The sequence below is a fragment of the Amblyomma americanum genome, chromosome 1 (assembly GCF_052857255.1).
Source record: "Amblyomma americanum isolate KBUSLIRL-KWMA chromosome 1, ASM5285725v1, whole genome shotgun sequence".
Lineage (NCBI taxonomy): Eukaryota > Metazoa > Arthropoda > Arachnida > Ixodida > Ixodidae > Amblyomma > Amblyomma americanum.
This window is the reverse complement of record NC_135497.1, coordinates 333,802,635-333,830,553: the sequence shown is the minus strand read 5'-3', so window position 1 is coordinate 333,830,553 and position 27,919 is coordinate 333,802,635. Positions and strand designations below refer to the sequence as shown.

At 45.8% G+C, this 27,919-nt stretch overlaps 1 pseudogene across 1 annotated transcript; it reads left to right on the top strand.

Moving 5' to 3' along the window:
* On the top strand, positions 1-25,180 carry LOC144121011 (nose resistant to fluoxetine protein 6-like; annotated as a pseudogene). The gene is made up of 13 exons (XR_013312510.1): positions 1-91; positions 12,886-13,030; positions 17,837-17,946; positions 18,669-18,848; positions 19,529-19,625; positions 20,271-20,351; positions 21,255-21,270; positions 21,367-21,552; positions 22,278-22,360; positions 22,930-23,056; positions 23,226-23,233; positions 23,768-24,199; positions 24,514-25,180. The product of XR_013312510.1 is annotated as a nose resistant to fluoxetine protein 6-like (transcript).
* Positions 25,181-27,919: the final 2,739 nt, after the last annotated feature.

Here is a 27,919-nt window from a genome sequence, read left to right as displayed (position 1 = left end):
ATGACACCACCGGTGAGTGGTGACAATAACAGGAGCATCAACATCTACAACAAGGAGGAGAACACAGCATTATTTGGGTTCTACCTGACAGGCAGGAATTGTGTGATCAGCTGAGTGTGGGAATCGCACTCACTGCCATGGTTTTCACATGTAGCTATGCCACAAGCAATCAATGCGCATTTTCTCTGTTTCAAGTTTAACAGCATACTGCTAAGAAGCTGGTGAAGTGTTCTTCATTTTGGTGCTGTTCTATAAACACGACCATATTTTTGGCCTTCAATTTATTAGTAGTATTCATGACTACAGAGAATAGTTTCAAGGCGAAAGCCTTTATAGGCTCATGACTCGCGATCGGTGATGTTTGCATAGAAGTGTCACACCATAGCTAAAATCAAAAGTGGTTGAGGTTTCCACCGAGATTTCGAGAGATGTGAGAGCTACTTAGAAGTAGTGAAAGCTGGGCAGGTTGATTACTACTATCCATGGTAAAACTGCGCGGGAAAACACGAGGACGGAACAAACACGACGTCACGAGCGCTGACTTTCAACTGGTGATTTATTACGTACACACATATTATTCCAGCGAAACACTAAACAGAACAAAAAATATTGAAGAAGCACTGCGTCATCACTGAACATCTTAAATCTACATTTCTACAAATGCATGCTCCAAAAAGGTGATTTCGCATTTAGCCAGTGATAATGAGGGCTTGCTAATGCATGCTCCACTCCCCTTGTCAATGTGATATGCCTCTACTAGTTCCCTTACTATCTGATTCTTATGTTTGAAGATGACGAATGTCTGATGAAGCAATGGGGCGCATGTGTGCTTAGGTTGACTGCAGTGCAGCGCCAAATTCGAACCAGCTGCCCTGTCCAAAGAATTGTGATTCTCCCTCAGGCGTTCGTTGAGACATCGCCCAGTCTGGCCAACATACCATCCACCGCATGAAAGGGGGATCTTGTATACACCTTCAACGCACTCTACCCTCCTCTCTACGTGTGCTTTGGTACACCCAACACCAATCCTCCTTCCTAGTAGGGACTCTCGCTTCCGCTGCACAGCCCAGAAAATGTTGCTTAATTTTCTGCGAGACGAAAATACAACATCAATTTGAAATTTTCGCCTAACTTTTTTCAGACGGTGTGATAATGCGTGTTTGTTCCATGCTTGTGTTTTTCTGCTCTGTTTTACCGTGGATGAGATCTACTGTGTCCTTCCCTCAAAAACCTTTCCTCAAAACGCATGCTTTCACATTCCTCCTCGTAAGCAGGCTGGTGTCCTCACAGTTAAATAGTAATTAGTTAATTAGCAATAATAGGGCTTAATACCTGCGCTTCAGCCTACTGCGCATGCGTGAGACGTGATTGAGTGGCGCCACCATCGTTAGAGAGGAGCGTTTCCCTGGCAGTCTTGCCAGACGCCTCCTGAATGGCGATCTGGAAGGATGCCGCCTAAACCCTCTCCTGTGTCTCGAGCAACCAAGCGTGCGCGTGCTAATGAGAAGGTTTTGTGAAGCGAATAATTGTGTAGTCTTTAATCAACATCAGCGACACAAGCAGCAACACTGCGCTAAAGGATTTCCCCTCACCGCAGTTTAGGTCAACAAAGTGCCACCCTGAATTTTTCCCGGGGGGGTGTATTGTTACAAAGTCAGGAAGTTTCCCAAGTGCTTTCCGCCTACCATCGGCCAACTTGCTGAGTGTGTGCTTCAACACATGCGCTGGTGATTTTGAAGATATGACATTCCTTGTATTGCCTCCTTACGTGTTCTGTTTGTACACAACGCACATTTTATTTGGTGCTTCAGTGAGACAGGAAGGCACCAAAATGTTTCCCTTCGAGCATCATGATGTTGACTGGACATGCTTTCATCAGTGCTTTGCTGTTTATTTTGGCGTTTGTGGAGAGCCAGCAGTTCACAACTTGCTCAACATACAGCATGGTTGCTGCGTCTGCAGTCATTTACAGCATCTCTCCAGGGTGCATAACATCTTGTGTGGCACTGTTTGTATGGTAAGATTGCAACATGCTTTCCTTCATGGCATTTGGTTGCCTCTGTGTGCTTGCTTTCGACTGGCTCTTTCCCATGCTGCATGTGATTATACCGCAAATAACTGTTTTTCTTGACGGAAAAGTCAACCGATTGTTTCATGGTCATTATCTTCGAGATTGAAATGGAAGGCTTGGGCAGAGTTTTGTCAGGCTAGCCATTGCCATCTTCTAACTGAAATTTGTACCCCTGATGAAAAGCTTCAAATTCTACATTAATTCAGTTGAAGGTAACTGTAAGTGTAAATTATGCAGCTGGACGTAATTTCAACAATAAAGCTCCAAATGGCATTTTGCAGCTGGAAGGGCATGATCCAGTTCAGTAATCCAGCTGGAAATTGACAGTAATAGTAGTAGTAGTAAACTTTGTTATTCATCTTTCTGGGTTACTCAGGTGGTCTTCCCAGGTCCAGGATCTTTTTCTTTTTCCGGGATAATTTTGTGCTCTGGGCTATCAACCTCCCAGTCAAACTGTGTTCGATCCCATTTTCATTGACTCAGCCGTTTGCACTTTCGTTCATGTAAATTGGGGATGTTCGGTGGCTTTAAGAAAAATCCCAGACAACCTGTTTACCCTCTACACCCTTATTGTGACTGGACCGTCAGTGTACGTGCTTCCACTTTTTTGTTTAGCAAAGGTGACTTCTGGGTACTCCTCTTTGCAAATTAGGCAACAATAATGTGCGTGTCCACGGCTGAATGTTTTTGAAAGGAGGGTCTGTCCAAAAAATCTTATCTTTTTAACACGAGGAGTATTGTTCAATATGTAATGTTGCACTAGGTAATGTGTCTGAATTAGGCTGCATAAAGAATTCTAGGATTCATTAAGGACAGTGATGAAAATTAATTATTTTGGCAATACAGGCTTCCACTCACTGTACATGCAAAACACACCTTACTCGGACAAGTTGCAACACCTAAAAGACATAGCAACTTGTTAAGTGTCCTCCAATACAGCTGGAGGACACTTAAGCTCACCATTTGAGGAATTATGCGACAGTTTTAATGGATCCTTGCAGTGGTTTCTCTTCACACACACAGTCGCTTTTCTCCATTCATGCTCGCACATGTATCACAATTATCTTAACACAGGTTCGACATTCTTGTTTATGAACTCTTGCACACTGCAGTTCGCCTACATGATATTACTATAACTGGTTTCTCACTGACTGGCACATCTCTAGTTAACTGCAGTAATTACATTACTAAGCTTCAAATGAAGCCAACAGCACGCACACATCACGCCCCCCCCCCCATTTTTGTACCTCAGTACTGTCAATGTGCCTGCGTGATCTAGTCGGTAGTGTGTGCCTGGCTGGTGACCCGAGCGTCTTTGAAGCCAGACTGAAATTTAATCAAATTTTTTGTATGTAAAATCTATTACTTTATTAAGGCGAAGTAGTTTGAGACATGTGCTGAAATTTGATTTAAATTACAAATGCTGTTTTCAGTGACTTTTGTTCCAGACATGCATGCGTGGTGCAGTTTTTTTACACAATGCCGGTTGGATAACGCTGGGTTTTCCGCTGAATGGCATCTTTAATGATGTCCTGTTATAAACCTCTCCTTGACAGTGGTGTGTGCAGGCTTTCCATACCTTTCTTTTCTGGTGGTACATATTGCCCAATAACATATTAGCAGTAATTACGATGCCATCGCATTCCACGCAGCAGTAAAGATAATACCTGGTAGTAATCACAAAGAAAAAATTTTTTCTGACAGTCCAAAACAAGATAGCAGCCTATTTCCACCTGTCTTGGATTGCTTTCATACTTCTCCTTGAACTTGAAGAGAAAATAGCCAGCAAAGCTGTACAAGAAGGTAATTTTTCAGGAAGCCTAAATGTTATGCACGAGCAATGACTCCAATTTCCTCATTTTGCAACCTGTTGTACCATTATATTCGTGATGAATACTTTCTGTTCATGACTTGCTTACCATGTTTCAAACTGACTTAATCGTGCTGAAAAACACACCCATGTTCACACACCACTGTGCATCTTAAGTGTTCCCTTTTTTTTTCTTTCACATAGTCAAGGACTGTAATAGCCTTCTTTCCAAATGCAGTTCACCACGGTAATCTTGCGCACTTCAAGTGTTTCTTTGATCAAATAATCTATGAGCTGTACACGAGCTTTGTTCTAATTACAAGCAGGCCCTTTCTTATTGGAATGTGGTAATGTATTGTTACAGAGCAACTTTGGGGTAATGAATTGTTACAGAGCAACTTCGACTTGTCCTCAGTGTCCTTCCAGACTTTTGCCAACATTTCAACGCCTACTGATGGTATGGTGGCCTTCATTGAACTGTAGACGTCATGTTTTTAGTGTGCATACAGAGTTTCGGTTGTTTATGTTAATGCACAGTAAAGGAAACTACTTTGAAAGTGAATGCAATTCATTGGATCATTACTCTCCTGCAGTGCACATTAGTGCCATCACAGGGTCTTCATTGCATCAGTGTATGGTGTAAATGTTGCCTAACCGCATTGTGATACACCTCTTGAAAAGAACCAACAATGGCCCTAATATGTATGTGATGAGAAGTGTACACAGGGAAGGTTATACACTTGCACATCAGGCAACAAACGTTGATGAAGCCTGTTGTACATTCCTCAGGGAGTGCACTGGGCTTGCCAAAATCATTACACATCCAGCGTTATCATGCAGCATTAATGAACCTTTTGCCAGAATACCACTGCCTGCGTGTGATGCTGCCTCCCTGAAAGATTGTTCTGAGGGCCACGTTAGCCTTGCATTTCTTGTGTCCTTTGTGTGTTATCTTGCTGCTGTCATGCTTGTGCTTTTCTTGTCGTGTTACTGTTCTTCCTTCTTAATTGTGATGCCTGCAACTTCACAGTTGTTTTTATTCTCCTTTGGTTCCTTCGCCTCACCCTGAGACATGTTCATGCTTAATGTTCCACATGCACTAGATAATGCCTGTGTATGTTCACATTAAGATAACTTGCATGAAGCGAATAAACCAAGTGTTTTGCCCACTGCATGAAGCTGTTTGTAATGTGGCATCACCCTCCAGCTCTGTATTCGTCCCGTTCCGGAAGATTGAGTAGCATATGTGAAGACTTTTTTTCCAGGTTTTATGTTCATCTTTCCAGGCGTTAAACCTTTCTCTCTTACTAGGAATGTTGCTGCATTAAAAGGAGCTGTCTGTTGCTGCCGCAGCTGCGTAACGGTTGCCTTATAGCAAATGAATCACTGGGCTCTGAGTGGCAAATTTTGTTTAAACATCGTGGTGTTAACTTCCATCAGACGACCAGTCATCATCATCAACATCAGCCTGACTACGCCCATTGCAGGGCAAAGCCTCTCCCATGTGCTCCCCGCAGGGTGGCGTCTGCAGCTTGCAGGCTTTGGTAAATGGCGAAACCACGGGTTCCCGAGCATCCACAGGCACATCCCCGCAAGGGGATGATGGTGAACAGTGCATCACCACGGACTCGCGCACCCGCGCCTAGCCGTGCGTGGCATCGCCGTGTCCGAGGAAAAGGGGATCCTGGTAGTTGAGCCGATGCCGAGCGTTTGGACCCTTAAGGCCCCTCGGCGGAGGCAACACACCACTTTGGCCCCAGCTTCCTGTAGACGGCACCTCCGGCCTCACCCGACCGGGGGGAATCGGCAGTCGCCTTTTCCTATCCTCCCCTCTATCTTTCACTTTCCTGTCTCTGTCTCACAACTCTCCTATATCCTACTCACTTCTTGGTTTTTCCTTTTTTCCTGGCAGCGAGGGTTAACCTTGTCTGACCAACTGCCCTGAGTTGTGTCATATTTGGTTATAGTTGAGATGTACAGCTGGCGGGGGCAGGACTTGTTTTCAAGTTCCTGTCCCGTCCCCTTGTTGGACTGCGTGTTGAGTGGCTGGCACCATGACCAAAAAACTAATTTTTTTTTATGGCTCCCCCCTTATCTAAACCTGATCGCTCTCTAAAAAGACGGCGGAACAAAGCAGCTAATTTTTTTTCAAAAAAGAGACAAACATTTTCAAAGTTCCACGTAATCCACGGTGAAAGTGACGGAATACAGGCAAGAATAATATCCCCATTATTTGTGTCAAAATGCTTAACCGATACCTTGGGCCCTGGCTACAAGGTCTCAAAAATGGCCAGCGGCGACTTACTTCTTGAACTGTGCGACAGCATCTAGTGTTCCAAACTCTCACACATTGTGTCTATAGGGTACATCTCTGTCTCTTTAACCCTCCGCCGATCTCTAAACACAGCCCGAGGTGTAATCTCTCAATCTGACTTACCCATTTCACAGAAGCCGAAATGCTTGAAGGGCTCACTGACCAGCATGTAATCAACGTTCACCGAATCAAGATCCGCAGGGATAACAAATAGATACCAAACACATGGTCCTCACATTTAACATCAGTACCTTGCGCGAAACAATCGAAGTTGAATACTTGAAAGTCAACGTCAGACATTATATACCCAATCCCCGCCGATGTTTCAACTGTCAAAAGTTTGGCCACGGCTCACAAAGTTGCCGCGGCTACAAAACCTGCGCGAAATGCCCTTCGAAAGATCACCATTCTGAGGAATGTGACGTACCACTGCGCTGCGCAAACAGCGAATGAGACCATGCTCCGTACTCCAGGGCGTGTCCGTCCTGGAAAAAAAAAGAAATAATAACCATAAAGACAAAAGAAAACATTTCATTCAAAGAAGCAAGGAGGCGTTTTGCTTTTACCAACACATTCTCTTTCACAGCAAAACCCAACTTCGCTGATGTGATGCGCGGGGGCGCAGCACCACACAGCACTACGGCCCCTGCCGAGGCCGCTTTCACAGAGCCTATGGCATGCAGGGCCACCCACGCCCCAGGCAGGGACAGCGAAGGCTGCTCTGCCACCCTCAAAGCAGGGAGCGCCGGTACATGGGTCGGCATCCCGCAGGACCTCCCCCCGTCGGGAGAGGCCTGAAACTAACACAACCGCGGCCCTTCCGCGGTCCTCCAGCACCTCGGTTGAGGTTATGGATACAACACCCACACCGCCTCCATTACAGAGGTGGAACAGCTCTCTTGAGCGTAAAAAAGACAGGCCCCTCATAATGGGCCCACCACATAGGTAAATCCCCCTTCATTTCCTCTCAAAAACATAAACATGGTTTTTTTTTAATTCAGTGGAATTGCAGAGGACTTACGCGGAATTAGTGACATAACACATATTTTAGGGTGAACGTTACCCATAGTTTTGTCTTCAGGAGACGAATCTTGGTCCACAACATGTGCATATCCTAAAACATTATAAAACTTTTATACGCGATCGAGAGCAGGAAAATCGACTCTCGGGAGGCGTCACGATTGTTGTTCAGCGCGGCGTCCCTGCTCTAGAAATCAAGCTCAAACCAAAACTTGAAGCGGTAGCAGTCAGCATCGTCAGCTATAAAACACTAACAATCTGTTCCGTGTACATTCGTCCCCACTTTGCATTAAGAGTCCATGACCTACAAAAACTGATAGATGAACTTCTAGAGCCATATCCGGTAGTTGGGGATTTTAACGCTCACTCCCCTTTTTGGAGAAGCGAGCGCTGCGACTCTAGGGGGCAAACAATCGAAGATTTTATTCTTACAAACAATATATGTATTTTAAGCACGGAAAAGGCCACATACTGCTCTCCAACCTCGGGCAATATGAGCTGTTTAGATTTGTCTTTTAGTTCTCCATCTGTTTTTAACGATTTTAAATGGGACGTTATCGACAACCCATATGGCAGCGATCACCTTCCAGCAGTAATCAGTTTTACATCTGCGCCAGAAATCATCCCAATTAAACCGCGACGTTGGAAGATGCATTTAGCAGACTGGGAAATTGTTAGAGCACAAGCCAATTTAGAAGATATAGTTTTAGAAAACCTCAGCATCGACGAGATAAACGAAATGTTCACGAATTGTATAATTATTGCCGCACACCTATCTATTCCTCTGTCTTCAGGAGTGATGCGGCAAAAAAAAACAAAGTGTGGTGGACAAGGGAATGCAAGGAAGCGAAAAAACAACAAAACAGAGCTTGGGGCAAATTTCGCAGGTACCGTAAACATGAGATCCTCGTACGTTTTAAAAAGGCAAGAGCAAAAGCTCGGTACGTCCGTCGCAGTGCCGAGAAAGCTTCATGGCAGTGTTAAATTTCAGCTATCAGTTGTCAAATAACATAAAAGAAAATGTGGGAACAATTTCGGAAATTATATGGCAAGTTCTCACCGTTCACGATTCCTCTTTTGACAAAACCTAGCATACAAACAAGCATAGGGGAACAGGCAGACATTCTGGGCGAACACTTCGCTGCAGTTTCTAGTCCATCTCACTATACGCAGTCCTTCCTGAAATACAAAAGTATTGCCTAAAAACAAAGACTTCCAACAAGTGGAGGTGCAACCAACAATACAATTTAATGACTCTCCAAGAAATCAATGCTGTACTGTCTGCCGACAAAAAAAACTGCTCCAGGACCCGATCAGATGCACTATCAAATGCTTGCCCATCTTTCCCAGCCTGCCATAGAGGCACTCTTGAATTTCTTTAACAAAATATTCACAGAAGGAAAAATACCTAAAGAGTGAAAGAAAGCCATTATAGTACCATTCCTGAAACCTGGAAAACCACCAACTTCCCCAAGTAGCTATAGGCCGACAGCCCTCACAAGCTGTCTCGCGAAATCTTTCGAAAGTGTCCTTAATATAAGATTAACATTTGTTCTTGAATCCCACGAACTTCTTGATGTCCATCAATGCGGTTATAAAAAGGGATGCTCAAAAACAGACCATTTAGTTCACCTCGAAAACAGAATAAGAGAAGCTTTTATACACAAACAGCACTGTCTTGCCGTTTTTTTTCCGATATGGAGAAAGCGTATGATACAACCTGGAGGTTTGGGATACTCCGCGGCCTGGGCAACCTAGGTATCCGCGGTAGGATGTTAAACTGCCTCACTGACTTCCTTTTGGACCGTTCATTTCAAGTACACCTGGGATCAACCCTGTCCAGGAGCTTTGTTCAAGAGAACGGGGTTCCTCAGGGGTATATTTTAAGCACGACATTGTTTATTATAAAAATGAATTCGACAAGTAAAATAATCCCAAAGTCCATCCTGTATCCAGTGTACGTTGACGATCTTCAAATAGCCTGCACATCCTAAAACATAGCAACATGCAAGAAACAAACACAGTTGACAATGCTTAAACTAGTGACATGGGCAGATCAGAAAGGTTTCCAGTTCTCCACACAGAAAACAGTAGTCATCCTTTTCTCGCTGAAACGAGGCATACAAACCGACCCATTTATACATATGAACGGAACACATATACCCGTCAAAAATGGGCATAAATTTCTAGGGATAACTTTTGACAGAAAACTCAACTTCCTGCCTCATGTAAACGCACTGAAAAATAAAGCCTCCGGATCCCGAAATATACTCAAAGTACTGTCACGTAAACGTTGGGGTGCTGACAGGACATGTCTTTTATAAAATTATCGCTGAGTGGTACGCTCCACCTTGAACTATGGATGTATATTACCTTCCTACCTGAAACGACTAGATCCAATACATAATTTAGGTTTGCGTCTTTTCTCTAGTGCTTACAGAACGTCACCCATAAATAGCCTATATGTACAAATCAACGAACCGTCGCTTACTGATAGAAGAACCATGCTCACATGCTCATACATTTAAAAAATTCGTTCACTGCCCAAACACCTATGTTCCCCAATAGTCACAAAGTGCCCATCTAGAACATTGTTTAACAACAAACCGCTCGCTATCAGGCCACTGCTCCTGCGTTTTGAAGAGATGTGCCAAAACCTCGGCGTACTAGATGCATTACCTGACATTGCTCGGAGACGAGATCCACTGCCTGCATTGTGCAATTTTCCTGCAATCTGTGATCTCACTCTTACGCAGTTCCATAAAAAACAAACTCCGCAACAACATATAGTACAAGAATGCTTTCACTCGAAGAAAAATACAGATATTTTACGCAGTTTTACACAGATGGTTCAAAAACAGACGCTTACGTAGGGAGCGCCGTGGTCCGAGGAAAGTCGGAGAAAACAGTACGAGTTCCACAGTGCTCATCCATCTTCACTGCAGAATGTTACGCAGTCTATGCGGCCGTAGAAAAAATACAAAACGAGAACCTTACCAACAGTATTATTTACACAGACTCCCTCAGTATACTTACAGCTTTGAACTCTAGAAATGCAGTCACTCCGATTCTTGGTGACATTATACACAAGATAGTAACAGCCACAACTCGAGGACAAAACATAAAATTCTGCTGGGTTCCCAGTCATGTCGGAATAAGAGGCAACGAGAGAGCAGATTTCTTTACTGCTAAAGCTCGTGGGAAGAAAATAAAAAAGTAAATATACCTTTTAAGGATTGCATAAACTTAGTACAGCGTAAATTAAAAGACAAATGGCAGTCGGAATGGAACGGCGAAGTGAGTAATAAACTACATTTGGTAAAGTCAGTTTAGGTGAATTTAAATCATGCGTGCACCAGGAACGTTTTAAGGAAGTGATTTTATGCCGTCTCCGGATAGTTCACACGCACCTTACACACAACTTCCTGCTAACAAAACAAGACAAACCTATTTGCGAATGCGGAGATGATCTTACGATTAATCACATTTTATTTTCATGTCTGCAACTCGAAACACTAAGAAAAAAGTATTTTACTCAATTATATAATGAATGCAATCCTTTTCATCCAGCACTGCTCTTAAGTGATAATGCCATTGTTAACATACATTCCGTTTTTAGCTTTCTAAAAGAAGCAGGGGTACTTGAAAAGCTGTAAACCTTGAACCACTGGTTTGCTTTAGTACAGGATACACATCACCCACTTTTTCATTCCTAAGAAGAAGGCTGAGGCTTTTTATTTCATTGGTTGGGAACCTCAGGATCCTTGCTCAGCCAAGGATAGCTGCTGAGGCTACCTGACCTTCTTTGCGGCTTTTACCATTAGCTATTTCCAGATTTCTTCTTCGCTGTTATTACAAGGCAGTTCAATACTTTTAGGCCATCTACACCATCGATGATTTTTCATATTCCTAAACACTCTACAGACAACCTTGAGCTTGGCGCAAGATGGCTTTAGCTGCCTATGTGCCATAAAACCCAACACAACACAACACTCTCCCATGTGCCTCCAATTAAAATCCTTTGCCAGCCGCACGCGTAGCGCCCGCCTTTCCTTGGCCGATATACTATCATCGGGCGCGCTGGCCAACGCGCGGTGATTCTGCATAAAATTGAGCAGAGCTTCCAGTCGAATTGCGCCGCAGCGCGGTGCCGCTCTCGCATTAACTGCTTCCCTCTGCACAGTCCATTTTAATTCTGGCGCGATTGCGTGCTTCGTAGAGCTCTTCCACCTATGTTCCTAGCCGTGAATGGACAAAGGTACAAAGTTTTCAGTCAAGTTGTTTTCTTTATCCCTTTTTTCATGCGACGTAAATAAGTTATAAAGCGGTAAATTTCCACTATATCTTTTTCCTTTGCCTTCATTGTATGGGCGCGCGATGAGTTACCGCTTAACGCCGCATGTGCCAACGAAGCGGCAGTCAGGGACCGCCAAATAATTCTCACTTATAGTGTTTTTCATGCTCTGCCGCCAAGTTTCGTCGCTTCTTGTGGGTATAGCAGCGGGAGAGTCGTGAAGAACATCGCTTCACGCAGTTACCGCTAAACCGCCTTCACTAATCTTGCGACTATTCGCGCCGCGTTAAGAACCAACGCCAGAGCCATATATTCCTTTGCTGGCCAACGCATATGTATGCACTGATACGCTGAGACCACAACGCATTGCACTGTTTCGCTCAGTGGCTGTAATACGGGACGCGTGCGCACCTACGCGCCGCAAATGCTCGGCTTCAGGCATGCTTTAGGGCATCGGTGTTTTTTGAACTTGGCGCCTAGTAGCAGACGACAGTATGTATCGTTGTGATGCTTTTTCCTTTCTTTTCCAATTTTGTCATCCCATTCTGCGTCAACGTACCTTGGCAACGCCTCTATGTGCGCGTCAAGGGTACGCCCCGCTCTGGGCGGTTAGGCGAATATCTAGAATACGACCCGAGGTTTCATTTAGACGCCATCTTTTATGAGTACCATCGAGTGCCCGGCCGCCCCTTCCGCCACACACACACACACACACACACACACACACACACACACACACACACACACACACACACACACGCACACGCACACACACACACACACACACACACACACACACACACACACACACACACACACACACACACACACACACACACACACACGCACGCACACACGCACACACACGCGCGCGCGCGCGCGCGGACACGCACACGGATTTTTGTTTAATGGGGCAAGTAAGGCTTCCGCATTGAAAATGAGGGTCATTACTTTTTGGACAACCTACTTAAAATGGCCTCTGGTCAGCTAGGCCGACCGCGAATAGTTGCTTCTCGTCTTGTGTTGAATAATTTTGCAAATATTTCAAACGAGGTTGCAGGCGCACTGAAGAAAGCGAAGCACGGAGCCCGATGTGGTACCGTCAGACTTGGGGAGACCCGTTATCGAGCACCAGCTGCCGCTGAACTCCTCGCGATCCCGGCGTCTCCAACGCCTCCCCGTCCGGCTGCAGGAAGGTGCCTCGCTTGCCTGAACACGTGTGGCTACGATTGGTATGCTGCTGGACTGGCTCGCGTCTTTGCCGACATGACCTCCTCTCCCTGGCCGGCGATTGCCCACGTTGTGGCACCCCTGAGGAGATGCGGAGCAAATATTTGTCAGTGCCTCAACTTCGTTCCACGACGAATTGCATGCAGGTTCCGACGCCTGGGCCTCCAACAGATACCCCGACGTGCATTATATTCTTTCTACCAAGGCCTTCTTGGATTTTCTGGCCTTCTTGCAGGACACAGACTTCAACGGCCACTCCAAGTCGAGCTTTCTTGGACAACACTTTTATTTGTGAGGCAACTGTGGAGTATTATAAGACACTGTTATGAACATATTGGCGGGAATGGTGAAACGTCCTGAGCCGTAGCAAAATCTTGCTTTTAAAGTTTGTCCTGCGCTGGCGCCGAGTGGTGATTGCCATTGAAATCCAATAAGGGACGCCTTTGACAATAAATAGCAGAAAAGTACGAGCGTACCAAGTAGTGTTCTGTGGGTGTATTGATTGTCATGGAGCAATTTAAGATATGAGAAAACGTCGGGGCATAAGTGTTTAAAACCGAGAAGTTAACTTTGTGTTCGAAAATTGCGCTTGTCCAGAATTTCTTGGTATATGAGGCTAACAGATTACCGGACGGACTGTTGTCTTTGGCACACAGAGTGTCTGTTGCGCACGAGCCACCTTTCGATGCTCTCCTTCTTTCAACTATATCTCCTATCCTTCTTCTATTTTCCCTACTTCGCTGCCGTCGTTTTTGTAAGCGACGAAGGAAATGCTGATGATGATGACCCGCCGCGGTGGCTCAGTGGTTAGGGCGCTCGACTACTGAGCCGGAGTTCCCGGGTTCGAACCCGACCGCGGCTGCTGCGTTTTTATGGAGGAAAAACGCTAAGCCGCCCGTGTGCTCTGCGATGTCAGTGCACGTTAAAGATCCCCCGGTGGTCGAAAATATTCAGGAGCCCTCCACTACGGCACCTATTTCTTCCTTTCTTCTTTCACTCCCTCCCTTATCCCTTCCCATACGGCCCGGTTCAAGTGTTCAACGATATATGAGACTGATACTGCGCCATTTCTTTTCCCCCCAAACCAATTATTATTATTATTAAGTGAATGACAAAATGCATGCCGCGGTACAATAGCGGAGGCGGCTCGAATCGGGCGCCGTACGAATTGCATCACGTCACCAGAGTACAATGCTTTTGCACCGAACTTCCAGCACTCATCATGGGCTAAGATTACGATTTCGGGCAAAAAATCACCAGATTTCCTCGCGCTGCATGGTTTTGGAGAACGACGTTTTCTTCATTTTAAAAACCAATTTCACATCATCTTCACAGCAGCTGCGACCTCGCCGTTGGCCGTAACGACCAGACTGGGCTAATTAAAAGGTTAATTGAGAAGTGTGTCCCTGCTAAAGTGGCTGCACATCGCTCTTCAGAAAAACCTCGCCATCCACGTAAATACGTGTCCTATTTGAAGAGAACTGCATCCTCGCCTCCACCGTAATAATACGTACCGTGATAATCACCATGATAATACGTACGGAATAGGCGGTAAGAAAAAAAACAAAAACAGTTGAAATTACTAAGCTCTATTCTTCGTCATAATGACGCATTTATTGTTCCCATGTCGTGACAGGTGTCGTATACATCTACGCCTCGCTAAGATTTCAGTACCTAAAAACGGAACTCTGAGTTTGGACTAGCGAAAATACACTCGCACACCTTTCTTTTTTTTTTTTTGAAACTGTACTAGGACCAGTGATCGACTTGCAGAAATGACCCATTAATTCACATCAATTAGAATACTTATTCTAATCGCCTGTTTACTTTAATTTCTACAGTCGATTTTTAATCACTACAGCAGAGTTAATAGGTCACGAAGCAGCGAACAGGGCCAGGTTCCGTCCAGTTAAGTAAGCAGGTGCCTGTCGTGAACAGCTGCTTGTTGACAGTGTATATCATAATGCACCTCTTGGCAAAGAGAACCAGAGAAAAGCTAAAAACAGTGCAGACTATTTGTAGACTTTATCTATAATTCCCAGCGCTCGCTGGGAGTTTTTTTTTTTATTAAAATAAATAAAAAGAAACCCAGTCTTGGCATCGTCTTTTCTGACCATAAGTGTTCGGAACGGATCTCTGTCAGCGAGTGAACAACAGTTGACGGAGTGCCACAAGTCACAAGTCAGTCACAAGTCAGTACCACAAGTCAGCTGACCTTACAGTATTCCCATGTTCGAACCGAGGTACAGCTTCTCATACCACGAACTCTTACAACTGGCGTCTACATTTTTCTAAAACGAAATTTATTGCCACAGGGTATCAATTATGGGTGAATGTGTGACTAAATATGAATCCGTAATTAAATGTATGGAAAAAGGCTAGCTGATTTGATGAAGTCCAGTGGCGAACGATGGTACGGTCCCTACGTCCAGGCAGTGTATGAAGCAGGGTTGCTTGGTGAATGACCCCCTACCTTGTGGTGCCGGATCCTTGTAGGCTTGAGAGCTGGGCACTCCCACAGTAAGTGATGAATATCGGCTTCAATGTTCTCGTGTTTGCATATCGGACACCCGCGTCTCCATTTCTTCCATGCAGTAGTGGGTGATCTCAAGGTTAATATGAAGGCTGCGTGGTGTTATATTGACCGGCCAGCCAAGCTAGACCAACGCCAAACCCTGATTGGGTAAAAAATGAGGAATATGCAACCCTTCAGATGCCTATATATATATATATATATATATATATATATATATATATATATATATATATATATATATATATATATATATATATATATATATATATATATATATATATATATATATATATATATATATATGTGTGTGTGTGTGTGTGTGTGTGTGTGTGTGTGTGTGTGTGTGTGTGTGTGTGTGTGTGTGTGTGTGTGTGTGTGTGTGTGTGTGTGTGTGTGTGTGTGTGTGTGTGTGTGTGTGTGTGTGTGTGTGTGTGTGTGTGTGTGTGTGTTTGTTTGTTTGTTTGTTTGGTTATTAATTAATTAATTAATAATTAAATAATTTATTTATTTATTCATTTATTTATTTATTTATATTGTAATGGGACCGACCGGCAGCAGTTCAAACAGCGCAGCGAAGATGTAGACGAAGTGCAGCTGGGATTTCGAGTTATGCCTGTGAGTGTGTCCATCGCGTCGCTGTTCGACCAACACACACTAACCGGCGCTTCTAATAAACACCTCTACACTTCGTGGGTGTGTCTCGGTTCCCGTCCCGCTCCTCATCCTGGAACTTCAAAGCGGAACGCTTCTCGTCGGGAAGTCCAAGCGAACCATCGCAGCCCATCCCTACCACCATCCCCTGTTCCGGCTTGCCGCGCCAGCGTGACCCTTCACTCCTTAGTGGCACCAACGACCAGGACGTCAACGATTGGCTGGCCTCCTACGAGTGTGTCAGCAGTTGCAATCTGTGGGACGATTGCGTTAAACTGAGCAACGTCCACTTCTACCTCACGGACGTTGCCAACCTACGGTTTCACAACCATGAAGCCGACCTTCCCACCTGGTCGTCCTTTAAGACGAGCTTCGTTGACGTTTTCGGCCGCCTCGCCGTCCGGAAACTTCGCGCCGAGCAACGTCTTCGTGCTCGAGCTCAGCTGCCGGCAGAGGCATTCACTAGTTATATCGAGGATGTCGTTGACTTGTGCAAGCGTGTCAACCCGTCCATGACCGAAACTGATAAAGTCAATCGCATCCTTGAAGGGATCGCCGATTACGCTTTTCAGATGCTCCTGGCGAAGAACCCCAGCTCCGTCGCTAAGTCATCCAGCTGTGCCAATTTTACGACGAATTACGAAAGCAACGCGCTTCTACGCGGCAGTCCGGCGCGCCTGCGGAGGGTCTTGCTGGCTTGGCCATAGTGTATCGTTTTCTGAACAGTCCCTGTTCATGCAGCACGTTGAAGACTTCGTCCGAGAAGTCGCTCGCCAGCTTTCTCTGATACATCACATTCTCGACCTCCTCTACCCTACACTCCACCAGGCGGCATCCCTCACGCCCACTATCCGCCGTGCTATTCAGGAGCATTTAGCTGCAGTTCTGCAGTCCAGCCGCCCACTTCTGCCTGTGGCAGCACCGCTCACCTATGCTGAAGCAGTCACCAGTACACGTCACTCTCCCACCCTTGCCGCCTACCGTAGTAGCCCGGCCTTTTATGCTCTACCGCCGTCCAAGCCACCGCCACATGCCCCGTTTCGTCGGCCCCGGAGGCATTATTTATTTATTTATTTATTTATTTATTTATTTATTTATTTATTTATTTATTTATTTATTTATTTATTTATTTATTTATTTATTTATTTATTTATTTATGCAAATGTTTCTTCTTTTGGCAAACACAATCGTGCTTCCTTTTCCTATGTGTGGGTACGTGTATTATTCCATGTGTATGGATTTCCTTTCTCTCCCTCAAATACCGATTGCTTTCAGTTCACTCTTGACCCATTTACTGCGCTGTGATTGAGCGCATTGCTTCTATTACGGCAGTTTCGCAGTCTGCCCACGAGCAATCTACTCTAAAAAGTCTCGACCACTAAACCAAGTGTTGCTGGTACTGCAGGCAGCAGCAGTTAGTGAATATGCGAGTGCATTCCTCTCATATCAGTGTGCTTGTCTTCTGGTCAACACCTCGGCAATTACAGCCAAAACGGGCCGGTGCCCACAAGAGTGTTCGGAAGAAGAAAATTACAACAAAGCTTAATTCCTGACCAGTCTAAGCGCGTAGTCACTAATTGATGAAATGTGCTCCGCACTTTCTTGCGAGACAAGCATCGATGCCTGGTTGTGCCTGTACGTAGCGAGGTAATCCAAGTTTTGCGCGCTTTCGGCGTTCCAGAAACTTTTGTGGGCCCATACGTATTCTCTCTTGTAACTTGCGTAAACTGTCGTCGACTCAAAATGTTCAGACCCTGTTTTGTTGTCGTTTCTGTTTCGCTTTTGTGCGAATGCGAGTCGTGTAACCAGTTTTTGTAAGCAACTCGCCTCTTAGTGGTTGTGGGCTCTTCGAATGTTGCACTGCCCTTACGCACAACCTAAGACACTTCTTTTTTACGCACTTTTTGCAGGTGCATATTTGTGTTGTGGACGGATTTCAAACTCTTCGGAACTGCATACGACATCTATAGGACGGTGGTGGCGGCAGAAGACAAGTTGACGAAATACAACGCCTTCACGGGTAAGAAAGTTTTTCGGTCGCGTGCCTTCGCTCGAACGAATGGCGCAACAAAAACTGCACTTTGGAATAAGAACACAACATGCGTGGGTGTTTTTCTTCCAACGTTAACTGTTCTTGGCGCGCCATTCCTTCCTGCGGAACTATGCATACATAATAAGCCGAAGTAGCAAGTCCTGTCAAGTTCATTTCTTCACTCCCCGGTCGCGAGCGCAGTATCTACAAACTCCACGCACGCGCGCACGAAGGCACACACACGCACACATAGCGTCTGTGTGCTGCGGCGCTCCTTCTCGCCCGAAAGGTATTGTGTAATTCCGATAGCCAGCGCTGCGTCGGCTGCAGTCGCCTGTGTACTCATAGGCACATTCGTCAAATTGAATTATTGCTTCAATGTACAAACCACAGTTGTACCTACAGCACAATTATTCTGGCAAAAAAAGTAAATAAAGCAGAGTAAGGCGGACAATGGAGGTATCCTAGCGTATGAAGGAAACCTTCGGGGCTAGTGTAAAAGGTTGTATCGTATCCGGCCACAAACAACAGCCTGGGACTCTATCAGAGCGTTGAAGCCTCAAGGAAAGTGCTTTCACAATGTTGGGAGACAAGAATAATCGAACAGCTTCCAGCAAACCTCACGACGCGTTGTGTGATTCGGCAACGCGATGATATCCGATCGCTTTGCCTCTGTCGCAGCTGTGAACATCGCCGGTGCCATTTCGCAGGCTTCGTGCACGAAGCCGTGCAGTCTGTCTCCCTGCGTAGGGCCTTCAAGAAGCTGATGGAGATGTCCAACTGGGGAGACTACTCAAACAAGCTCGGATTCATCCACGGCGTGCGGGTCTTCTCGGCCACGTGGGTGGTGCTGGGACGCAGCCACATGCTTCGAGACCTTCACGCCAGCTGTGAGTATCAAGGAAGCTCCAGGGTGCTGGCGCGAAACCTAAAGGGAAGAAAAAGAGGAGGGGGCGCTAGAATCCAGGTAGGCAACAGTGTTGTTTAAAAAGCGTTCTCACGTTAATGGGAACAGAGATGATAACCCAGTCGTCGTTGACTTTGATTAGGCACACCGCCAACCATTAAACAGGACTACTAGATTGGTGGTCGTCCTTTAGACGCAACCGGACTCCACCTGGCACTCACTGAACGCTGTTAATCCAGCGTATGAAGATACCCTATGCCTGATATTACCCGCCGCGGTGGCTCGGTGGATGTGGCGTCTGGCTGCCGAGTGCAGCCTCGTGGAACCGAAACGCGGTCTCATTTCGACAAATGCGAAATGCAAAGTACGCTCGAGTGCTGTGCGCTAAACGCGTATGTAAAAGACCCCCAAGCAGTCGAATTTAATTCTGAGTCCTTTATTACAGCGCTTCTCATAACCCGCGTGGAGCTTCGGGACGTCGAAACTCATGTACCACATACAACTATATCACAGCATGAACTTAACACGATAGCTACGATTTAGTTTGGTCGGAAGTATGCCAGAATTAATGTAAAATCGAGCGCGGGTAGTCCAGTCAGCAGGCCTCAGCAGTCACTCAGGATGACAATAGTTGTATATTTACGATTTTTCCTTTCCGTTCAGCTAACACGATTCGCCTCCTGCGTCGGGTACAAGAGGACTTCTTGGTTACTGTCCATTTGAACTCCTTCATGGCTGTGGAGACATTTCTCGCCATAACGTAAGTATCGCAATGTCGTTGCTTTAGCGGATAACGGTTTAACGGATGAGGGGGCTATAGCAGCGCTTGAACTGGGACTGATGGCGACAGTAGACGGATAACACTTCGACCAGCACTGTAGCAATTCTACCCAAATGGTTCCAGGCTCAGCGTTTGGCTGATGAGAGAGGAATCGCGCACGACTGCGAGAGAAAAAAGTTTGTTTATATCGTTAATTCCACGCTTGTTGTAAAACAGGCAGTGAAAATGACCGCGCGGAGACATACCCTTCTACTCCTGCCACTCGAATTTCCCGATTGAAAACTATCACCGGGAAAAGAGAATCATTAGAGAGCACAGGAATCGAAAGTTGAAAATGTGATTCTCTACTCAACCACTGAATTTTGGGGGAAAAAAAACTCCGTATCATTATTCTCCTCTTGCAGTTCCATGACATATCCAGTTTATTGGTTAAATTGACCTAAAACAGCACTAATATAAAAATAAGCTCCTTACTTAAATTATCATACCCAATCTAAATGCTAACCGGACTTCCCACAGTGACCCTCATATGTTTTTCTCTTCTATCCTAAGTCTGTTTTCTTCATGAGCACCGCTTGAATAAACGAGAGAGGATTCATCTGCACCAAAATCAAACTTTTGCAGCGGATTCATTTCCGGCTTCCTGGGGAGGGACGTTTCGCCGGTATTGCTCTACATCATGCCGCTCGGGAGACGCTATATCAGGTGAGCCGGAATGGGAAGGAATGCCGCCGTGTATTGTGCCGATACATAGTTTAGAACTGAATGATTTACACTGCACGGCTTCAACTACGAGCTTCGATTTGTGACGTGTTTTACTGAACGAAAAGAAAGGGTATAGATAAGTAGAGTTTTTGACAGAAGATCAATGCGAAGAAAAGACTGCGTACTTAACCTCTCTCCATATCCTTCCTGTGTTTTCTCCCATCAGAGGGAATATGTTCACTTATTTATGTTCACGAAGCTCATTGTCCAAGTGACGGGGCTGCAAGAAAACTACGACGACTTATTGTTTCTTCCGGCTACACACACAGAGCTATTTACCTCCTTTCTGTTGCAGCGAGCCTCATGCGTATCGAAAGCTTGGGTGAGCACTGCTTACAGAGAAAGGAGCTATAAAAAGGCAACATACGCACGCGAGTTCACGCCAGAAATCGTCTTTGTTATTTTTTTTTACGAAATGGTGACTGTGAACAGCCGATGGCCGTTGATGTTCCGAACTAATAACGGCACTGCTGTATGTAGTTACACACCCACAGGTAGTTCGTGTTTCAAAGCTGGTTATTGGCGCTGATAACTCTGTCGGTAGACATCGTGGTACTCGTTTCCTGAGAAGTACACTGTTGATCCTGCAAATGCCACTAGCGCAATCAGCACAGAGGACCTATACACAAGCACTCTTCACTTGCGCCGCCTTTATCCATGTCGCCCAAGGGTCATTCTGTAGCAGCCACACTCTTTCTTAGTTGGTCTGTTTCTCAGTTTCCGTTTGAGGCGTTCCTGAGTTTCGGGATAACCTCTGGATAGCTTGCACCGACGTCACAGCAGCTGCCATGTTGGCGGATCCAGACCACGGTGAAAGGCTGCGCGCTCTTCTAATCCGCTTAGTGCCAACTACGCCAACGTGTACTGAGGAAGCATGGTCCACTTTCACGGCGCCTATGACGTCACGCCCAAGCTATCTCCATAGCTGCTTGCACCTGTACGCGCGCTCGGGTAGGCTATAACGCATGCATCCACTGCATCTGCACAGGCTGCGTTGTTGGGATTCGTGTACCTCATACCGGCCATCGTGGACGGACCCCCGCTGCACGACTACTGGCCGCTTTTGATGAAGCCCTGCGACAAGAACTGGTGGAAGACATTCACCATGAGCCAGAACTACATGGACGACTACAAGGACCTGGTGAGTCTTCGCGTTGAAGCTCGTTCAGCTGCTTGTGCAGAAGTTCGATTTTCCTACTTGAAACGATAATTGGGAGGCTGTGACGTGTGTGGCCATTTAACGGGCATGCTGACAGACCCCGTACTGCGCTTTGTTGTGTTCGGGATTTAAGTCTCTTTCTATGGCAGTGTGGGCTGTCGCATTATTATTATTGCAATTTAGATTCAAAGACCCCACACGTGCAGGCACGTATAAGGATGCACCGATGTAAACATACATCACTCTGCTGTCTAATGCGCCTGAAGCCGTTACCTATAGAGCAAGAATAAAAGTGTACGTTGTTCGTTCGTTGACGAACGATTACACTTTTTTTCTCCCATTAAACAATGCAAAAACTTAACTTCAGCCCGCCGCGGTAGCTCAGTGGTTATGGTGCTCGGCTGCTGACCTGAAAGCGTCCGGTTCGATCCCGGCCGCGGCGGTCCACTTTCGATGGATGCGAAATTCTTGAGACCTGGTTACTGTGCGATGTCAGCGCACGTTAAGGAACCCCAGGTGGTCGAAATTTCCCGAGTACTTCACTACGGAGTCTCTCAAAGCCTGAGCCATTTTGGGACGTTAAACCCTCATAAACCATAAACCGTAAATCTTAACTGCAACGTGTAACTGAAACATTTGTATTTTGTGTATCTCGCTTGTCAGAAGGTATTTTATGAGCTGCTCATGGTTTATTCTCTGGATTGCAGTGTATGCCACACTACTGGTACATCTCCATGGAATACCAGATTGCAATTCACAGCACTATAGTCATGGTTGCCATCTTCCCCAGGTGAACATTATTTCTCGTGTTGTCACTGCTATGGGGGACTTTGCTTGCATGAGATAAACTGCTATTTACATCGAGTGACTCATTTTTCATCTTTGCCAAAGAGACTTAGTGTAAGCATTAGAGCTGACGTGTTGCTATTTTGATCTATTTCAAATAGCAAACCTATCTTCTTTTGAATCAATGAAAGGTGTATTCCGAAGCTTATAATCTGCTTGAAATTGAAGTGTGCTGTCATGTTTAGTCGCAACAGGCAATGGATAATCGTCTACATAAGCGTAAAGCAAACGGAGCCGCTGATTCATACGCAAGAATGTCGTTATTGTGAAGTATCAGCGTGAAAGCCTTTTTGTCGCTCAGTTCCTTCAACATGCCCTAAATATTGCATTACCTACGGTCTATGCTGCCAACCGGCGTAAAAGAAAAACCATAAAGCCTGGCGCATCAACTACATTCAGTTAAGCTCTTCTCTTTTTGATCCCTTGGCGTCTTCCTCTTAGTTTGTCTGCGCACGTTCAGTTATGAGTGAAAGAGAAATGTGAAGAAACGTTTCTTTCATGTGCATTTTTCAGGTGGCCTAAGGTAGCTTTGTGGCTTACGGCAGCTTCCTTAGCTGCCGCTTGCCTGACGGCGGGCATCCAAGTCTACGTCAAAAACTACACACAATTCAACATTGTCTTTACTGCAGACGTCCAGTAAGTCATTCTGGCAGTACACGTGCAGGCTTGTTTTGCGAACACGACGTAAGTCTTTGAAAAAGTGGGCGTTTATAAGATTCTTAGTAGTTGCGACAAGCGGTGCGGAGCGAGAATGAGCATCATACTGGTGGGGCTATGGTAACGACGACGCAGAGGAGGAGCAATGCAAGCTCCTTGAGTACAGTGTATGCATGGCAAATGATATGCGTACAGCTTCATATGCGTCTGCCCGTAAGCATGAACAGAAAGCTTCATCGTCAGATTGGAGCTTGTACAAAGGAGCAGGCGTGAAATGCTGTTGAAACCGTCATGGCCCTGAAGGGCGTGCACGGGGTGTAGCATGAAAACGTCAGGTGCACACAAAAGGTATAAACTCTGCATGATCGGCATAGCTACAACGGAAACGTCTACAACGTGAAACAAATTCTGAACTTGCCCCCGACTGCAATGAGTATACCTGATCGCGTTGGTTGCATTCGTGTGTCGATCATGCCCTTAAAGAAGAAAAGCACGAGATGTGGGTTGAGGGGCTTCTTTTTCTTCCTAATTTCACATTCTGGAGTAGCGGGAGTTTCACAGAGTCTCGCTCCCTTGGTTTTCGTCTTTCAGTGTACCTGCGTACCTATCATTAGCGGCCTTTAACGTTTGCTAGATCGTCTCTATAGAGGATGAGGGCATGCCATTATACCTTCTACCTCTGTGAACTGCGCAGGAGTATGATCAACATCTACATCAAGGCATACACGCATGCGGCTTCCCTGTTCGTCGGCATGACCTTCGGTTGCCTTGCCGTGCGGCAAAACCAGCTGTCAAGGCTCATCCAGGGCGCCGCATGGGCTCTGGCCGCCACCGCATCCCTGGCCGCGCTGCTGGGAGTGCGCACCTGGTTCGATGGCCGACAGCCGGAGAGGCTCGAGTCGGCCTTCTACGCGGGCCTCCACCGCGCCTCCTGGAGCTTGGGCGCCTCCTGGGTCATGTACGCGTGTGCGACGGGCCACGGCGGCTTCGTCAACAAGATCCTCGCCTAGCCAATATGTAACCCCTGGGAAGGCTCTCCTTCTCCGTCTACCTCGTGCACGTCACCCTGATGTGCTGCAACGCCATCCTCTGCCGAGAGAACATCAGTCAGCAGCCATTCCTGCAGGTACGTGAATGAAACGCGTCTGACTCGCATGCGTCGCTTGAATCCCGAAACAAGCACAGGCATATCGTCCAACGCCACAAAGATCGGCTAACTTTCACAGACCAAACTGCAATGAAAGGATTCTTTACTAACTTGATTACACGTTAGGGATCTTTAACCAGTGCTGCCTTTGTGTTTGATAAGTGGCCTCTTGATCCGGCGTTCAAATGTGGGACAGCCCGTTGTTAGTCGCTGGCGCGGCAGCGGCAACGCAGAGTAACTGCAGCTCGGTGTCCAAACACGCTGCTATCCTCAGCCATTTTTGATGTTCGCAGGCTCAAGCGTACCTGTCCCAGGCCATCATGTCCTATGTAGTGGGTTCCATCGTCTACATCTTCATCGAGTGCCCCGTGGCCTGTCTGGACAATGCATTATTAACCAAAATCATACCCAAGAAATCGATCATGAGTGACAACTCTAAAATTAAGGACGAAAATCAGGAACTGAAAGCCATCCAAGTCTCCAGCGGAGACGCCACCGGCAAAACATGGGACGTGGCGCTGCCCATGCATGAGTGCGTGAACGGCTTCCCTGACGTCACGAAAAACGCTATCAACGGACATAACCTCAACGGCTACGTCAACAGCGCATGTGAAAGTGAATTTAGCGAAAAGGACACTGCACCCGGTGCCACCGTGATCACAGTGAATTTTTGAGGGCATGTTGTCTGTCTAGGTGCTCAAATGTGTAAATAGTTCGTTTTGCCTTCATTTCGGTTGTTGGTGTGTTTATAGAACTTATGCAGAAACCTATTTGACCTGTTCATACACGGCATATCTAAACGGAGGAAAAAACCAAGGTGATGCAAGGGATATGAAAGATACATAGATAAATACAAAGCGTACAAAAGATGGCGCGTATGCAGAGACACGAAACCAGAATAAAGAAAGTGTAAAAAATATCAGGTTCAAAACAAGACATGAAATATTAGATTAAAGAAAGTACAGTTGACTGAAATAATGCCGGAGTTTTCTGTGTTTAATATTTTTCATTTTTTTACACCGATTCCATATAACAGGACGATTGTGCTTTGAAGATTGCAGCCTGATATTGGTGCGAAATCGAGGAATGAACGACTTCTCGAAATGACGTACACTATCGTGTTTTTCTTCTCGCGTAATAATATGGCGCTACAGGGCACGGTTTAAGGATTTGAACTGGCTAAAGCTCCTCTATGCCACTTGTGTTCCTAAGTGAGAAAAAGAAGCAGTGGTGAATTCCATTCCGAATACAAAATTTGTTCGTTAAGCAGCACCGAAAGTTCTTCATGTTGCACTCTTTCGGAAATTAAAAATGAAGTACAACAGAAAATGACTGCACCCTCACTGTTTCTTTGCCTACACGGATTCGTGGTAGAAGCTGAGGCGACATCCCAAAGAACTCAATTTCGAACTCAATTACGAGTGTTTATACATAAAGTAACGCAGGCAAGAAAAAAGGCCCACAACAGCCGAAATGCTCAGGAATTTCCCATTCAATGGTATATAGGCACTTTCCCATTCAATGGTATATAGACCCCTTATTCAATGACTAAACTTATTCAATTTTTCATACAAGCGGCCATGCTGGGAAAATTAATGCATGCGAAGAAACAATACTCCAGTAGCTCAAACGTTCTCCACCTGCCCCCCCCCCTTCCCCCCGTCGCTTTCTGTGTAGGAACGTATAGACAGCTTCCACTGGCGCATGCCAGATGGCCATCATGTTGGTGGACAAGGATCACGGCAAAAATTCGCGCGCTTGTCTAAGCGGCTTGTCGCGATCTGAACTGTGGAAACTTCGTATCAGCGAGGCGTGTTGTTTCACTGTGGCACCCTTAAGGTCAGATGCAAGCAATATATACACAAGTGACGAGTTTACAAACATAAAAGAGAACCCGGATTCAAACCTGACCGCGGCGGCCGCGTTTCGATGGAGGCGAAACGCAAAGGCGCCCGTGTTCTGTGCGATGACAGGGCCAGTTAAAGATCCCCAGGTGGTCTAAATTATTCCGGAGACCTCCACTACCGCACCTCTTTCTTCCTTTCTTCTCTCCGTCCCTCCTATATCCCTTCCCTTACGGCGCCGTTCAGGTGTCGGCCGAGATGTGCGACAGATATTGCGTCATTTCCTTTCCACAGAAAGCAATTTACAAACACCAAGTGCACTTGCGGATGGCGAGGTTCCCAATCATCGTCTGCCACGGTTTGATTAGCCAATCAAATCCCAGTCGTATACACATAAAATGCTTCGAAGAAGTCTACCTTACTCGATATTCAATTTCACATGCGTCAATATTCGATTTTACATAATCGATTACTTGTAATTAACTACATTTTGTGTAGTTTTGTAACCAATCGATTTCTTTTTCAAACAGTAGCGTTTGGGGGCATTCAGTTAACGTTATGTTACCGTTTACCGGCAATAAATTACTTCTTTGCAAAAAAGGCTACCGGGGCGAAGCGTCCGTGACGATACGATTGCGTTAAATAGTTCGGCGGCTCACAAAAGTGAGCATGGCTGCCTGGCGTGTAGCGTTTTCCGCGGTCTTCCTTCCTAGTGTAACTGGTGCCATCTATGGATTCTTCTTGCAATACGTCGTGCCCGGCTGATTCGTTGTGATAAAAAAAACTGCTTTTTCCTTGAACTGTTAGAAACAGCGCCGAGATGGCGTGGAAGATGAGAAGGGATATTTACAAGACGGGCGCCGACTACCAACTGATTTATTTAATTTCAAAGGGGCATAGGTATGACCATCACCCATGCAAAACATCTATCACACGATCCAGCGATAAACCTTATTGCCCCGTACAGTCTTTGCTTATTAACTGGACATACCACAGTTCTCCACAGTAAAAAACAAGAAATATGACATAAAATCGGCTTATAATCTGGAATAAAGAAAAATATCCTGTGTTTATCAACGCCGAATTGTATATCTGTTAGCCAGGCTTCGTCGAACTTGAAAAAGGAAAAAGGCGAAAACAAGGAACCAGTGTAGACAAAACAATTCATAGCAATGCAGTGTCAAAAATGAAAAAGTCGACCCCTGTCAAAGGGTCATCAAGACATACGAAAATCGCAGAAAAGATGGCAGTGGAATCTCTAATTTACAGCGGTTTTCAGTAAGCGCAGTGAAATTAAACCGGATTTTACTCATGCTGACCAGGCCAGAGGCAAAAAATTCGTTGCAGGCAATTCGATATCTCTTAACTGCGTTAAGGTGAAAGCTGTTCGCGACTCATTGCACTGATTTGAATTTGCCGCGCTTGAATTCATTTCACGACAGAGGAGAAGAGCTGCTGGCGAAGCGTGCAGAAAGATCACGGGACATAACGACGCGCTGCGCCGTGATGTCACGAGATCTTAATGTCACGTGGACCTTAGGTAACATGACCATGTGATGTCACGTGATCTAAAGGTCATGTGGCCTAAAATGTAACGAACGGATGCCAGTATGAGCCATTGAAAGCTATTGAGCCATTGAAACATGCCTTAATAAAGCATGTTTCCGTGTTGTGACTGTAACGGCGATTGTGCGATCACTGTCGAGTGCGGTCCGGTGGTACCACGGAGACTGCATCTGCGACATTGTTCCACATGCTCACATTATGCCCCCCCCCCAACTTCCACTGAAGATCAGCGTGCTCTGCCCGTATCTCTCAGCGCCTATACTTTCCTTAATGTGAAATAACTTGTGGT